This window comes from Perissodus microlepis, chromosome 9 (genome assembly GCF_051167445.1).
Source record: "Perissodus microlepis isolate ML-2025 ecotype Zambia chromosome 9, ASM5116744v1, whole genome shotgun sequence".
Taxonomy (NCBI): Eukaryota; Metazoa; Chordata; class Actinopteri; order Cichliformes; family Cichlidae; genus Perissodus; species Perissodus microlepis.
Window position 1 is genome coordinate 30,220,375 of NC_140469.1, and position 16,272 is coordinate 30,236,646.

Below are 16,272 nucleotides of genomic sequence, written 5' to 3' on the forward strand. Positions count from 1 at the left end.
TTTCCGTCCCTTAATCTCTTAAGAACAGAGAAAACCCAGTTTGCTTCCTCTAATTCCTTGTTTTGGAGCGATTTCTGATGGGAATCCAGATGAGCAGGCCTTAGCCCTCTGCAGAGCAGGTTTCTGGGGACATATTTATGTTTTGCACTGTCCATCTGTCCAGAATTTGTGGACAAACAAAAGTGTACAATATACAGTCAGAGACTCTTTTGTAAATATGATCTCAGTAAAGGTAAATCCAAAAGATTTTTATGCATCCAAGTTCCAAATACTGTTGGAAAATACAGCAACAGCCTTTATTCTCAGTATATTCAGTTGGAAAAAAACACCTTTACCATGAAACTTCAAAGAAAGAATGATGATGATGATGATAATACAGAATCCATCAGCTTTAGATCGTAACCCAATGTGAACTCCTTCAATAGGCTTCCTCAACGACTAAAATAGAAGCTGGTAGATGCAGATGGAAGACGTTTGATTTTTAACATGTCTTTAATGTATGAAAGTGTGCATTTAAACCCAAACTGTGATCCTGTATGCATGCTAACTGGACTGTAAGGAGCCCGGCTGAGATTGGAGAGGAAAATATACAGCTGACAGAGAACCGGCGTTCGAAACCTGACAAGCTGTTTTTGTGGCTGCTTGAGACTTGGGGAAGTCGATGTCTCATTCCCATATGAAGCATCATATTATGCCTCATTATTATGGGGCGGCTGGGTCTCCTACTAACCTGCTATGCCAATCGGCACGTTGAAGTGTCCTCGGGCAAGATACTGAACCCTGGGCTGCTCCCAGTGCATTCACAGTTATGTGAATGTGTGCATAAATGTTGGGTACAGAGAAAATGAATGCATGTATGTGATTGGGTGAATGAAGCTTTTAGTAAAAATGAATTAATTAGAGTAGAAAAGCACCGGAAGTGCTGCACACCTGTATTTCTTCTAATGGCCAGCAGAGGGCAAAAACAAGTCTGACTGTAGAGAACTCTGTGAGAAGATTAGGTAAAGGTAAAGTCTTTCCTGATCTATTCACAGTCTCAGTTGCTCGTTTCAAGGTTTTGTAAATACAATATTATATGTATTTATTAAATTTTAACACTCAACAGAGTCTAAAAGGATAACGCTGCTGCCACATGAGTGTACAGCATCCCTCTGGTTTGTCAAGCCGATGACTTCACACTAACTATGACGGTTGGAGTGGATTGCATTCTTTCCTTTTACATACTTTTTGCCACATGTGTTACTACGTGATCCCGTCTGACAACACACTGTTCTGATCACAAGAGATCACGTGCCCACGAGAGATGTGTCTGTCTGCAGCTTCCTCCAGCGATAAAAGCACACCGCTTGCTTGTTTATCGTCGCTGTTACACTTCACAGACGTGTGCGGCCAGATAATCATCACAGAAGTGAAAAATGAATCACCAGAAAGTACACTTCACATGTAGCAGAAAACTGTGCTTTGCAAACACCTGAGAGCTCCTCTGCTTTTGAATTCAAGTGGGATGCTTTTACATATTCATGCTGTACTATTTATTCATTTTATGCTCATTAATTCACCTTTAAGTTTGGACTGGTCTAGAGTTCAGCCACGTGTAGCTTGTCAGGTAGATGAAAACGACAAAGAGCCAAACAGAAGTAAGAATCGATACTTTACGTTACATTGAGCATCGAGCAGCAGCTCTCTGGGAACAAAATTCCTTATTGATGTTATAGATTAGATGAGAGTTGGGGCGATCGTGGCTCAAGAGCTGGGAGTTCGCCTTGTAATCGGAAGGTTGCTGGTTCGAGCCCCGGCTTGGACAGTCTCACTCGTTGTGTCCTTGGGCGAGACACTTCACCCGTTGCCTACTGCCAGTGTCCGGCAGCCTCACCTCTGTCAGTGCGCCCCAGGGTGGCTGTGGCTACAATGTAGCTGCCATCACCAGTGGGTGAATGGGTGGATGACTGGATGTGTAAAGCGCTGTACAAATAAAGGCCATTTAGTTCATTTACCAGAATAGCTGATAGACTGCTGGAATGATAACAGTAACTCAAATAGCTACTTGTAACAAACAAGGAATACAGACGTGCACAACACAACATGTTGAACCTTGAAACTGATGTTCCACAGCAGCAGAAGAACACAACAAGTGTCCTTCCTGTTAGCTAAGAGGACGAAACTGAGGCTACAATTCACAGGTTCACCAAAACTGGACAGCAGAAGATTGCAAAACGTCGTCTTGTCTGATGAGTGTTTACTTCTCCTGCAACATTCCGATGCTAGGGTCAGACTTTGGGGAAAACAACACGGAGCATGGATCCATCCTGCCTTGGATCAACAGTTCAGGCTGCGGGTGGTGTAATGGTGTAGTACCAGCTGAGCGTCATTTAAACACCAACCTGAGTATTGCTGCTGACCATGTCCATTTCTTTCTAACCAGTGTACCCAACTTTATGTTGTGCAACATAACACAACATGTCGCACAGTTTAAATCACCTCAGTGAGTTCACTGTACTCACATAACCTCAACAGTCACCAGATCTTAATCCAGCAGAGCACCTTTGGCACGGCAGATTTACATTATGGATGCTGTCATGTCAAGTCTAGCTGTACCTAACAAAGTGCAAACAACTGTCCCATTAATAAAATAGTTCATTCACGGTCAGCGCCCCTTGCCAAGGACTCACTGATATTTATACTCCCAGATGCTGCAGATATAACGCAGAATAACCATGCGTTCAACTCTGCATTTAAAATATAAAGCTGTGCAAAGTCTTCAGGAAACTGTTCAACTTATGGCTTCAATCTCTGGTTTGTCTTTCCAAAGGTAAAGGCGCCGCGCTCACTGCAGGGCACATCGCCGCAGCCTGTTAGCTCCCATTTTTTCAGCACTGTGACGACTTTGAGTTTAAATAATTTACAGTGAAGCTGAACTAAAATCCAACACTGAGTCTAACGTCTCCTCCTCCTCCTTCAAAGCGAAGCCGGTATCACAGCAGCTGTTAAAGCGAGAAAGTGGAAATTCATCCACCTCACCACACACACACACACACACACACACACACACACACACACACACACACACACACACCATTTCCTAACGGTAACCTAGCAACAGGCCTGGCAGTGAGGGCAATGAATGAATGTGGGGTTGGAGGAGGCAAAGCGATGGCAGTTTGTGTGTGTGTACATGTGTGTGTGTTAGGAGGCCATGATATTTCACACACTGGGTCACTTGCACATGTGAGTCCCTCAGATTCAGACACACACGCTCAAATAGACAAGCTCACACACACTCACGCAGACGGCGTCTCGGTTACTCAGCGTTGCATCAGACACTGAATATATCTGACAGGCTGAAATCACCTCGGAGTGCTGAAAGTCTCTTGTTCTCTCTCTCCGTCTCTCTTGTGGGTCTCACATCTTTTGTTTCCTGTTTCATCGCGCCGACTCCCTCGATTTCTTTCACCTGTGCCAAGTGTTCGATAATTCAGCCTTTTGAATCGTCAATAACTTTAGGAAAATGTCACAGTTTTTTGCTTTAAAGCTGATCTAAAAACCAGCCTGATGGTTCACAGCGTGCTAACAATGCCAGTCACATTTTACCGAAAGCTGACCTTGGATCTGTCGTTAACGATCCAATCGAAACCTTTCTAGTCAGATGCCATTTTAGTAGATGTGCTGTGAACCGACTCCAACCTTCACCCACCAGCTGCCATTAAAAGCTCAAGTGTACACCAGCCTCCCTTTAAAATATGATAATTAGTTTAGTCTCCACTGTCTCCCAGTCAGTTCTATGACAGACAGGCAGGAGTGGAAACCACAAAGCAAAACTGTCCATTAATGTCGGTGTAAAGCTTGATTCATGCTCGCTCTGATGGGTCTCAATAACAAACAATGCGTTGTGTTCTCGTACCTCCGCACGAGAAAATGTGCACAGCTCTAAACTCTGAGCTGGCCTAACAGTCGGGGAAAACCTGACGAATAAACACAAATCACACGCACCTTTCCTGCTGTCTCTGTTTATTTACACGGCGAGAATAAAACTGATTAATTACACCGAAACATCTTTTACAGCAGGTGTCTAAATCATTTTAGCAAACAATTTGATCACAAGTGGGCTAGACCACCAAAACTGCTGCATAATAACATACAGTACTGTGCAAAAGTCTTGAGCCACCACTAATTCCTTTATATTCTGCAGGAGAATGGGAAAAAGATGCAGTAATGCATGGAAACATGGAAAGTCATTTGGTATGACCGCCTTTACCCTTCAACACGGGCTGAACTCAGCTTTTTGTCATCAGGAATAATTCTCAGACATCAAAGTTCTTCTCTGGGTGTTTGTTCTGTTCTCTGTTAACATCATCCCACACTGCTTCAATAGTGAGGCTCTGTGCTTTTCTATTCATGTAGGTTTTTAGTGCATTGTCTCTTTGGGGTCATTGTTTCCAGATGGTATTGTATCTGATCGCACTTTTATATGGAGAAGATCTCCAACACCATTGGATGAAATGCAGCCTGAGACCATGACAGACCCCCACTGTGTTTTCTAGATGGCTGTGGACTGTAACTGTTGGACCTCTCTCCTGATGAGGCCTCAGTAAACAGTGCAAACACTGAATGTCCAGATACATCTCTCAGGTTCTGTGTCAGATCTTTGCTAGATTTTTTTAACCATTTCTTAATGACTTCCAGCTTGTTTATTCACTGTAGATCATTTTCAGGCCTTCTCTGTTCTACACTTGTCCAGTTTCCTCACGTTTTTAAGGACACACTGTACATCATGCTTAGATGTGCCATGTTTTTAACTAATAGCTCTTTGGGAATCACCTTGATGGTGCAAACATACTATTATATGTCTGACAATTATTTTTGGCATTTTTCATAGTTTCAGCAAAGAAATGTGAACAATCAATGTGATACAAGGTTATTTACTAAGCTGTGTAGACACAACACTGATTTATTGCTTCAGTTAGTTCCTGTTTTATGCTTTAATGAGGTCTCACTCATAGGTCAGTGTAAAGTAGACTGAAAAACTGTCAATGCTCAAAGAAAAGTTTTGAAAATCCTTTAGAAATCTGGAGAACTGCTGCAATATTGATCAGCAAGCAACAAACATTTAAGGGGGAAAATAACTAAATAAATAAATAAACAGGGAAAGGCCAAGCACAAGAAAGTGTTGGAAAGCCCGAGTGTAAGTGAGGCAGGAGGTACATGATACACTGACGTAGGCGATTAACTGACAGGTGTAGCACAAAGAAGGCAGGAAGTATAAAACAATATGCTCTAATATAATAAAATAAAACAGGAAGTGCCTAATGATGGTGATTACAGATATGTCATGATTTTAATCATCTTTCTTTCTGTATGTAAGGTTTGTTCATTAAAGCCTGAACTGTCCAGCCCCGTGATTTAAATACTGCACATGGAAACGCTCCACACCAGCCATGAACTCATGATATTTAGGATTCAGTACATTCTCTTCCACTAGTCCAATTCAAGTTCACGGGGGGGCTGGAGCCTCTTCCAGCTACCTCGATAACTGCATGTCTGTAGAGCGTGGGAGGAAGAACATGCAGACCCCACACAGGAAGATGGTGGATTTAAACACAGAATCTTCTTGCTGTGAGGCAACAGTGCTAACCACTGCACCATGAGAAGATCAAGATCAAGCTGAAACGTATGACTTGGCCTGTTTCGCAATGGAAAAGAATGTTATCAAAAATTCCTGGATCCATTTTCTCCAGATGTTACTCATTCCCAGCCGGGACCAAGCCCCGCCTTGGATCAAGTTCTCATACAAATCAATCAACAACTTTCTGACTAATTATTCTAAACATAACAGCACCTTTACAGTCTGACAAAGTCACTAGTAGGCAGCAGCTTTGTGCAGGTGAAGCTAAGTTATAATTCGAAAAGTCAGTAAACCTGCTCCCTGGACCTCGGGTTAAGTGTGTGAAGTGCTGCTGTGACTGCAGGACAAACGGCAGCGATCCAGCACGATGGGGCAATAAAAGGCGAGGTAGATAATGGCGGGGAGATGAGAGGAAGAGATAGCATCTCACAGAGGCTCTTTGTTTTGCTATCTCTCTTCCTCCGACACTGACGGCCGGCCAGACAAATCTCCCAAAGGTGACACAGAGCTCCCAGCGTGTGTTCACGTGTGTGCGCGCGCTCGAGCGAGATTATGGCAGAGGCCGAGCGGCCTGAGGAAGCTGCATTAAAACATCACCCGAATCCGCACATATGCAGGGAGAGAGAGAGAGATAAAGATAGCAGCAGAGGGAGAACAGAGGGAGGTGGCAGGTGAGGAGGAGGCGGAGGATGACTGGAGGTAGAAAAGGGCAGAATATCCTTTTGAGGCTGCCTCAGGCGTAAAAACACACCTCAGGTCCCGCGTTCAGACAAGCCTCGCATTCCTAACCTGAACACAAGCCCCGACACATTACGACAGAAACAGACTGACAGACACAAATAAGCGTTTCTCTCTCTGCTCTCTAATGTAACAACACGTCCTCTGGAAACGGCGAGCTTGTGCAACCAGCGTGGGCTTTTGTCTGCCTCCTATTGTCGCAGAAATACACAAATTCACCACGTTTGGCATTTTAGAAGTGACTGCAAAAGGACAACTGAAAATATGAAAACCACAGTTTCAAAGAAGCATTATTCTCTGTTTTAAAGGAGCTTAAAAGCAAACACTGGAGGCCAAAATACACCAAACAGCAGGCTGTTATTTTGTTTTCAAACCCCCATACTGGCAGCAGCTAGACTAGCTTATCATCATTCCCAAGACATGAAATACTGCCATGCTGTCAAAGACAATTTAGTTTCAGAGAAACTCAGATCTGCTTTTGTGTCGGTGCCACGGCGCATCAGTGGCAACGAAAATGAAAATGATGTCATTCCTAACTCGACAGGTATGGATGTCAGCATTCCTTGGCGTCACACTTTAAAGCAATACTGACTCTTGATTGCCATTTTTTAATGTCAAAGAGGCTGTAGATGTCTAACGCCTAAACTTAAATGTGACACCCAAATGCATGTTTGGCCCACACCTGGGCCACATCTGGCCCTGACTGAGGCTGAGTCTGGTTGCCACAACTAAGCCGCTGCTGCACCTTGAATTCGCCAGGTGTGCTGTGACACCTGGAGCAAAGCTGTCCCATACAACCCTTCAGAGCCACATCCTGCCCACAAGTAAGTGGCAAAATAAGACAGTGTTACCCCATAGTTGACTACAAACGTGGCTGAAATATGAATGTTTAATTTAAATGGGTATTTCTGTTGCCGACTAACGAAGGCAGCAAGTCAATTGCAGACTCCTGTTTGACATTCATCTCCCAAACTGCACTGCTGTCATTACTGTCCTATTTCCAGTCCTGAAACACTACATTAATTTCTACTGGCTCCCTGCTTGCACATCTCAGCTCCGGTTTCTTCTCTGTGCCAGTGGGAGCTCCCTCTCCTCACCTTGTGCTCTCACAGTCTCTTGTGTGTTAAAAATAAAGAATGAGAGGTTGGTACAGAAACATATCTGAGCTTTGCTATCTGACTGTATATAAAAAAATAATTGCAGACCCCACAAGTGAAGTGAGGGTAATGCCTTAAACCTGCATTCTCTCTAACAGCCAACAGGTTTGCCCGGGTGGATCACTTGGTGTTTTACCTTTTTGCCTTTCAAATTAGCAGGATGTACGCTACGGGTCAGGTCAGTCAGCCAGGAGGAAGCAAAACAATCTGTGGGAGAAAGGTTTAACCTAACAGATCAGTTAACGATATATTGTTGACAGCTGTGCCAGCGTTACAGTCCTGGATGCTAATGCTACTAGCTTGGGTTCTCAGGACGACTGTGGCTATAAGGCGAGTGATAGCAGTAGACCCGAAGAGCTAGCACTACCTCAATAAGATCTCCTGTGGAGGAGAAAAGTGCAGGAGTCGTGATTTTAGTCAACATTTTTGCAACACATTGCTTTGGCTGTATGTTTTGGGTCATTGTCCATCTGTATTATGGAACGCCGCCCAATCGGTTTGACTGCATTTAGCTGGATTTGAGCAGACAGTCTGTCTCTGAACACATCAGCATTCATTCAGCTTCTTCTGTCCTGTGTCACATCATCAGTAAACACTAGTGTCCCAGTGGCACTGGCAGCCATGCACGCCGAAGCCACCACACTGCTATGGATCATGAGCTGTTCCACACCTTCTCTATACCTTTGTCTTCATTCTGGTAGAGGTTGATCTTTCATCTGTCCAAAGAATGTTTTTCCATTTTGTGCTGGATTTTTAGATGTTTTAGTCCAATCTAGCCTTTCTATTGTTGAGGCTCACGAGTGGCTTGCACCTTGCCATGTGGCACATGTTAAGGGGCTGAAACTCTTCATGCAGTGTGAATGTGGATACCCTCAAATGAAAGCTGAGAGTCTACAGATTACACCCATGTCCATTATATCAGCGGTCCGGTACCGGTCCATAAGTGGTTTGGTACCGGGCCGCGAGAGTTGAGGCTTGGGTGTGAAATGTCTGGTTTTCAGGGTTTTTATCGGTTTTCAGCGTTATTTTGTTATCGTTTGTATCGTTAACTCGGTTTTCCCGTGTGTTATGAATAAATCTTCTTTTTTTCGGTACCGGTACTAGTTTTATTTTGTTGTATTTATCCGTGACACCTTAAAGGCCGGTCCGTGAAAATATTGTCGGGCATAAACCGGTCCGTGGCGCAAAAAAGGTTGGGGACTGCTGCATGATATAACTAGGATTGGAATATCTTCCTATATGGAAGTCTATGAGGAAATGACCTGACTTCTCACTTTACGACGGCAACAAAAACTGACCTTAAATCTTTATGGTCTTAATCACCAAAAAAGTTTTATTTAACACAACACAACAATCTTTATTTTGTAAATTACAGCTCCATTTAGGGCAAAATAGATGATAAACAGGGCATGACCGAGGCTACCCTTTGGAAAGTTGATTTTTGCTTCCACTTTTCCAGATGAACTATCCCAGAAATTCAAACGTATGTGTGCTTGTAAACCTGGAGACACGGCTGAAACAAAGATTGTCCGTTTATGATTCTTTTCTTGGAGGTCTGCTTTCAAATCCAAGCCAATTATTTATGGCAACACATATCAGCGTTTCTGTCATGACTCACCTTCTGGTTTCCTACAGAAATGACTTATCTGCCATAACAAAGGTCATTTTCTGATTAATCTCTGCTGATCATTTCTAAAAAAGGAACGATTAGTAACACTTACACGTACAATGCAGCCTGTGATGTACTGCACACTGTTATTTCACTGCATGAATCATGTACCAGTGTCTGCACTAATCTCTGGGGTTTGATGCCAGGAAGTGAGATGCCAGTATTCCCAGGAACTCTCTTCATGGAACGAACTCTTCTTTCCAGCTAAATGCAGAATAACCTGGAACCCTGCTGCAAACTGAAGACTGCTGAAACACATGCAGCAGTTTTCATGCTAAAATGCCGCTTTGCAGCTTAGACAGCTAACGTCTGGATGAGCTCGAAATAAACTGCTGTGTAAAAGGTGTCTGAAGGCCAAAGTGTGTCCAGCTGCAGAGAGCGGCCAGACTCAAGGTCAGGCTGATAATCCTGCCGTCACACAGAGATGTGACTCAACAGAGCACATTTTTAGACAGAGACTCCTGGAAGACACTCACGGTGTTGCATTTGTTCAGAGTGGCTACTTTCTCAGCTCCACATGAGGCCAACTGCTGTGCGAAGTGGGCACAAGAGTTTCCGAATCCGTTTCAGGAAGTTACAAAGAAGTGTCAGATGCAGAAACTCCAACTTACTCAACAAGCATGCAGCCACTCATCAGCAAACCAGACAAACATTTAACAAGTTTCGCTTTGCAGAAAGAGAAGAAACGACAAAAGAGGAAGGTAACCACGCAGGCTGGTATGTTTCCCCAGGCTATCGCATGAAGTGACTAATGTGATGTCATAGTGTTGCAACGTGTGGGAAAAAAAACAACACACACAGAAAAAGTTTGCCTTCGAGGCTTTCTGCCAGCAGTTTATGCTAGCAGAAACATGAACAAATAAATAATATTTAATCCTATTGTTTTTACTGCAACCTTACTAACATGAACAAATAACTCCATATATAACATAAACCTCTTGTGTTTGATCCTTTTTAAAGGCAACATAGTCTAATCTTTATGTGGACTTTACTCCTCTACACTACAGAAGGGATTACAGACAGTATATAAAATATAAAGAGTCACCGTTACTTTACCAAGTGCTTTGTTTGCTCCACATTTTGAAGACGGTCACACATTAAAGAAGTGCCAGAATAGAAACAATAAAAATTTGATATTTGAATTAGAAGCTAACCTCAAGCAACTTTTAACCTTATTTCCCCCATTTACTGCTATTCTCATTCAATGTATGATTAACAGTTAAGTAAAGCCGTATCCTGTTTTTGTCCAGTAAAACTCGCCACCTCTAGGGGGAGCAGTTCTGTTGCCAACCAGGCTACTTAATGGTGGGGCAGCTTTTGAGCATGAATGAGCGTCTGTAGAGATCTTGGTTTCCATGTGTTTGCATTTGGTTTGCACGCGTCTGAACAGCGTCCCGCAGAAACTTTATGACGTTTGGTCAATATTTTATTTTATTTATTGCAGATTCAGACAGTTAAGAAGCTGTGACTTCACAAAATAAGTTGCACTGATGGTCCTAGAGCAACATTACTATGACACTGTAGCAACATCACCCACAGGAAGCCGCACCGTAGGCCAACCTGTTACAATAATTCTTGTATGCATATGCTTTCATTAATCTTCTATTTCCTCCAAAATGCCCATTTGTTCCCTACAGTCTTGTTTTCTTCTGCTGTGCCTTCATTTAAGTCGCAGCAGGAGCCAGCCAGTGTTGTTATTGGTTCTTTCCTCATACAATGAAATCTCCTGTAAATTGCAGACTGCTGTATAAAGTGTTTCTGAATGCTGCATTCAGAGGAAGAAACCAAAATACATGGCAAACAAAAGCCGGTGACATCAGCACCTCCGACAGGCAGCTCCTGTCTTCAGACCTCCTTTTATAGAACAGCGACTTCACTTTCTGAGCTAAAATCAAACACTTCCATTTATGCCGCGTCTCTGCAGCTGATTCTGAATAAAGCTTTCCAGCTGTCAGGAATCTGATGGAGATGAGAACAGAGATGAATGAGTGTGGAGGCTTTGCTGGAGATATTATAAACCGGATCCAGCACCAGAGCCAGTCTTTTACTTTTGCACTTCTGCAGACACGTGTGTTATTGTTGCATATCTGTGCATGAAAAGCATGCAAGTTTCCTGCATCTCAGCTATGTGGCTGCGCGAGATTCCTTATTTAACCTGCTAAGCGAATAAAGACTCTCCTCTATTATCAATGAGGCCTGCACAGTGAGATGAAATGAGAGGGAGATATTCCGAGAGAGAGAAAGCTTGAAGGCTGGAGGAGCCTCTCTGTGCTTTAATCGATACAACAGATTGAATAAACTCCACTCTGCGAGAGCTCATTCACTGATTAATCAAATCCAGTAAAAACCAAAGCGGCCTCCTCAGTGGTCAAACCCTCCAGTGTGAGCTTTGAAAACTCCCAACAAGCGCAATCAAAAGGTCAGCAACGCACCAAATCTGCTGAACAGTCTCGGCGATGTCAGCGAAACGCCCGCAGTGAAATGTAAACTTAAAGCGTATCTTTCATGCTTTAACGCCCTCGACGAGCAGCCTTTCAGCATCATTCAGATATTTCTCCTTCATTGCTCGCTCACAGCCTGTAACTGTGAAAGATTGCTAAAAACCGGGAGCCGGGAGGGGAGGCGTCAGCAGCCCCGAGGGTGGAAAAAAGATTTGAAAGCTGCTTGAAAATGTTGGCAGGGAGGATGAATGAAAAAAAGGATTCTGCTTTAGTTCAATAAATGCCACAAAACTGGACAGAAACTAAGTGTTTTCATTACAGCATTCGACTTCCCCTTTCAAATGTTTTCACTCATATCTAACGTTTGATGCCTCACTGTAATTTCCTTCAAAGCATCAGTCACGTAATTGCAATTTCTTATGAAGTTTAGAGGATAATTTGGTGCTAATTATAGTGGAAATTGAGACGCGTCACATTAATTAATCTGAATTAATTTCTAGCATAGCCTAGAGAGTCTACTGAGCAATTTGCTTCCGGTATAAAAATAAAATCTTACTTTGCAAAGTGACAAAGTGACAGCTATCACGTCAGGACTGCAGTCGTTTAGCCTGCAGTCATGTGAAAAGAAAGAGCTCTACCATGCAATACCATCTTATAAGTAAGTAAGTAAGTAAGTAAGTAAGTAAGTAAGTAAGTATACACTCACTACTTCCATAGAAAGAAGCAGGCCGGTATTGCTGATCAAACGCATCTTATTAACTGATCATCAGCATGTGTGAGCATAGGCCTGCGCCATATGACCAAATCCCGATATAAGACATTTATCTTCCCGACAACGCATGTCAGGACGATAAATGCATGAAGCTATACATTTTTAGACACAAGTTGTAATGGCCGCCATTTTCTTTGAGAGTATTTATTACACGGCGTACTGCGGGGTAAAGCCTGTCCTAATGTTTGAGTCTGAGGTTTATTTTGAGCACCTGACGGCTTGCTTTTGCTCCTCATCCATAAACTCTCTCCGTACTCTTTCACATGACTCTTGGGTAGGTGGTACACGAGGCTTTAGTCTGTTTAGTCTGTGGTGGGGAAAGGTTTCCTGCATAATTTGCATAGTACAGTTTCTGGTCCGTGTCAGACTTTTTAATAACCAAACCATGTTCATGCTACAGAGGTATAGATAGAGAGTACAGAGGCCCCTTGTTTAGGAATAAGGTCCTCGATTTGTTTCGACTGGTCCTTCTGTTTGTCACCATTTCAGTTAATTTTGAAAAAATCTCAGGATCTTCAGCTTTACTGCGAAAGATTTATGTGGAAAATAAACAAGTGGACGGTGGAGCCACATGCTGGGTTTACTGTCGTTGCTGTCGGTGCTTGTCTGTCCGTACTGTAGATATTTTAAATATAAGAGAAAGAGAGAACTTTAAGAAATTAATAAAGCCACTACAGTGACCATCAAAACGATGAAAAATATTGTCGCAAACAGTTTATTTTGCGACACTGCGAAACAAACGATAGCGTGATAGGAAACGATAGACGTCGTCATGTGATATATATCGTTATAGCGAACAGCCTTATGTGAGCACCTCTATGAAAGCAAATGTTCTGACAGTTTGCAACTGTGAAGTATTCAGGTGTGTGTTGAAGACATCAGCATCAATCTTAGAGAAGCAAAAAGCAATTTGAAGTCCATCATTCTGCAGAGAGAAAGATTATTCTTTCTCTCTGCAGATAGTGGAAAACATTCCTGACAGCTGCCAGTCCTTCCAGAGGGGACGTCCCAGCAAATTCACCCAAAGGTCAGACTGTGCAATGCTCAGAGGAACTGCAAAAAACCCAAGAGCTTCATCTCAGACTCTATGGGCCTCAGTTAACATGTTAAATGTTGAAGTTCATAACAGCACAAACACCTCATCCCATCTGTAAGGACAGGGGTGAGTCGACCGTGAACTCCTCTGTACACCAAAGTATCCTTGAGTCAAATGTGAGGCATCTGTGCTGTATCGTTAAAGGTGGTTCTCCATGCAGAGAGTGGTGAGGATAGAGAACATCATTCAGACTTCACTTCTTCCCAACCAGAGATGTAACGCATTACAAGTAACGCGTTACTGTAATCCTATTACTTCGGTCCGTGAGTCGTTTGGTGCCGGGCCACGAGAGCTGAGGCTCGGGTGTGAAATGTTTATTTTTTTATCATTTTTTATCATTAACTCGGTTTCGCTGGGTCTGTTCTAGGGGTGGGTTTTGATTACCGATTTATCGATTCTAGCTTGGATAACGTAAAATCGATTCATTAAAATCCTGAATCGATTTTTAAATATAAATTTATTTTGCCCAAAATGCCAGAATACACAGCGCGGACCCGCGGATCAGAATCAGTGAGATGTCGCCTTTCTCACCCGACGGCACGGACACGGTCGGGGCTGAAAGCCGACAGCTCGCTGATTCTGATCAGGGTCCGTGCTTTGTGTTTACGCCCTTTTTGCGCTGATTCAGCAGGTTTTATCTCTCGGCAAACAATACTGACTGAACCAGCAGCAAAAGAAGATCCAAACTACGCTTCACATAAACATCGTCATGAATTCCCTCTTAGTTTTGCTGTTTTGCTTCCACCACAATAAAATCACAGTTCATGCACAGCTCTCTCTCTCTCTCTCTCTCTCCTACTTCAAGAACAGTTTCCCGTCTAAAAATCTGTTTTCTGCATTATTCTCTTGCTTGTTACGCACAAGTCTCCGTTGTTTACAGCGCTGTCGGTCGCTGTTTTTTTTTTCCTTTTACTTACTTCCGAAAAGTAAGTAAAAGGAAAAAAAATCATTTCTGCCGTTCAATAGGCTTCTGAACAAATTTAAACTTTTTAAAATTATGCAAAATTGCAAAACACTTAGTTGTGTCTCTAATCAAACCTCTGTAACTTTGCTCTGCTTCACTTCAGCAGCATCAGGTAATGTTCATGTGTTGATTAATGGTTTTCTTTTGTTTTTGATATACTGCAGAACATTTTTATAAAATCCCAGGCCAGGAAAACCACCTTCATGTTTTTCTGTGTTTTTTCCTCACTTACTTTGACACAAAGGCATCTGCTGATGCTCACACCTTTGATAAAGTCTCGCAGGTGTCAGCTTTCTTTTTATAGATATAAAAATATGGAAATGTACTGATGCATGATCTGAATTATAATATTTCTGACTGTCTGAGGCAAAATTTCCCCGATTCAAATTGAATCGTGGATCGAATCAATTCGGGACCTTGTGAATTGGGATTGAATCAATTCTAGAAATCAGTGACGATACCCAGCCCTAGTCTTTTCCTGTGTGTTGGGTACTGGTTTTATTTTGTTGTATTTATCTGTGAACCTTAAAGGCCGGCCCCTGAAAACATTGTCGGACATAAACAGGTCCTTGGCACAAAAAAGGTTGGGGACCGCTGTAAGGGATTACTATTGCAAAAAAGTAATTAGATTACTGCTACTTTCTCGTAAGCACGCTGCGTTACTGCGTTACTAAACCGTCATGAGTTTGTTTGTGAGAGTGTCTCATGACAATGACGTAAGCGCGTGCGTCGTTCATGGTAACAGACGTGTGCAGATGGATAATATGGAGAGAGTACGACCGTGCAGCGTACTGCCTTTACTTTGAGTTTGACAAAAACATTAGCGTCCGCCAGGACTGGACTGGGACAAAAAATCGGCCCGGGCATTTTGACTAGAGACCGGCCCACCAGGTATTAAAGCCATAAAGCCTTTGAATGAAAACAAACACTGTTGTGACAGTGATGTACAGTCTTGTTGGTATATGTATGATTTCTATACATTTTACATCAGATAAAAACTTTGGTTGTAAGCTTCAGATAATTATTTAATAACAGCGAGACATTTTAAATGAGAATAAGAAAGTATTTCTTTGTGCCCCCCTCTCCCCGTTAATGCCCTACCTGGCCCCCTGGCAAAGCTTTGCTAGACCCGCCCCTGCACAGTTACCAGCTGTCAGCTACTTAGAAAAGGATCCTGGTGTTATTTGTCTCTCAGAAACAGTTCATAACTTCCCTTCAACTCATTCATGTCACCTAAAAGGTAAACCTGTTTCTCCATCACCTGTTCAGCTCTGATGATTCAGTAAGGACATCTCCTGGTTTCATCCTCATGTTTCCCTCTCACCACATAACCAAACTGACATCATGACCAGCAGGTTTACAGCTGTGGCTCCAGCAAACATCAGCTGATACTAGAAATTAATATTAAATAAATTGTAACAACAGCTGATCAAGCTTAAACGTGCTGCTGTTGTTTAATGCGACCGCTGCTGGTTTCCTCTCTCTGGTGCAAAGTGGACAATAAACAAACAAGAGAGAAAAGCTGATCAGCTGATCATTGATCAGTTTCATGATTGAAGTAGCAACAGGAGAGAGAGGGGAGAGAATGAGAGGAGAAGAGGCAGCTGTGCAGCGTAAACACAGAATAACTCCAGCTTTGTGTCTTTTTCCAAACTGTGTTCTTGTTCAGCTCAAAACGAAACACGTAATATTTTCTCTGAATGAGGGATGATTCCATTTTTTAAGGAGCCGTTGGCAACTCTACTAACTAACCTTATGAATAAAATAAAGTTCACTATCAGTAACATCATAGCACCACCCAGCTGTATAGAAACT

The 16,272-nt window shown here is 42.7% G+C and overlaps 1 protein-coding gene across 9 annotated transcripts in view; it reads right to left on the reverse strand.

Moving 5' to 3' along the window:
- Positions 1-16,272, reverse strand: part of tnikb (TRAF2 and NCK interacting kinase b) — a 64,080-nt gene that overhangs the window by 39,849 nt on the left and 7,959 nt on the right. The window lies entirely within an intron of this gene.